The sequence below is a fragment of the Penaeus japonicus genome, unplaced genomic scaffold (assembly GCF_977035675.1).
Source record: "Penaeus japonicus unplaced genomic scaffold, GWHDUDI00000001_assembly GWHDUDI00000026, whole genome shotgun sequence".
Taxonomy (NCBI): Eukaryota; Metazoa; Arthropoda; class Malacostraca; order Decapoda; family Penaeidae; genus Penaeus; species Penaeus japonicus.
This window is the reverse complement of record NW_028234428.1, coordinates 17,358,298-17,359,463: the sequence shown is the minus strand read 5'-3', so window position 1 is coordinate 17,359,463 and position 1,166 is coordinate 17,358,298. Positions and strand designations below refer to the sequence as shown.

The window sequence follows — 1,166 nt, the reverse complement described above, 5'->3', positions numbered from 1 at the left end:
CAAACTTCAAACCTAAACAAAGTTAGGTAGGTAATTGGTTAAGATTTTGCATACGAAATATGGCCGGAATTCATATTTTACCCCGCAATTTCCCTGATCTACTTCATGCCCTCCCCTACTATCGGGACCCAGATTGTGGGCTCCAGGGGTGGAAGCGCTCATTAATTTCACTATATATGAATAGTAGAGGTTGAGAGGAATCCATCAATACCACTTTTGTAGTATTTAACGACGCGGCATTGTTCGGAAAATTTACCCAAAGGTTGGAATCACAGATTATGACAGATTATATCCACTTCATATGAGTAACAGAGGATAAGAGGAATCCATTGATACCACTTTTATGGTATTTAGTAACCGAATCTTATTCAGAAAACTTACAAAGAACTCTGAATAAGTGCACACTTTATAGATGTTCTTTCTGCAATTTCCCAGATATCTCTCATGCCCTTCCCTGCAACTGGGGATAGTTTTGTCACCACAGCTGGTCAGCACTGCCAACATATATTATTCATATAAATGTTCGACTATTGTTAGTATATTCCATGAGCGATTTTAGTAAGAATTACCACATTCATTTTCCATCCCTTGATTTCTTAAATATTCAAAGCTCTACCACTGATACCGCAAATTTAGTGTGGCGACGAAGGATGTTGAATTATTTTACTAAATTCGCTCTTATCTCAATGCTACCGCTCATTAATTTATTGTTACTGATCACACTCTCATTTTGATAACTTATATATGATTTATATTCACATACAATGAATTTTCACTGTTTCTACTTACTGTTTTCAAGCTGAGACTCCTAATGCCTAAAAACACACGTGCAAATGCTGGAGCACAAATGTTTTGATGAGAAGCGTTCGCATAGGACTATCCGGGCGAACCCATGAATCCGAACGCAGCTCGTGCGTCTGTCTGGCCGACATCCTTTCCTCTTTTTTCTTCTCTTGTAGGGTTTTGAAAATATACTGCCGTCAATTTTAGGGATATATCATCATAGGTAATATCCACAAAATTGACTTCAGTATATTTTAAAAACCCTACAAAAGAAGAAAAAAACATGTTTGGTACTACTAATTTGAACTTAGTTTTCTTTTCATGGTGTAATTAGTTTATGGTTCTCATAGAAATATAACTTAGCAGATTACCGAATTAGATAT

The 1,166-nt window shown here is 36.4% G+C and overlaps 1 protein-coding gene across 1 annotated transcript in view; it reads right to left on the bottom strand.

The window, feature by feature from the left end:
* LOC122264153 (uncharacterized) overlaps window positions 1–915 on the bottom strand; it is a 42,290-nt gene extending 41,375 nt beyond the window's left edge. Inside the window, exon 1 of the mRNA XM_086552060.1 lies at window positions 790–915. The gene's annotated coding sequence lies outside the window, so the exon portion shown is untranslated. The remainder of the gene's footprint in view (window positions 1–789) is intronic.
* Window positions 916–1,166: the final 251 nt, after the last annotated feature.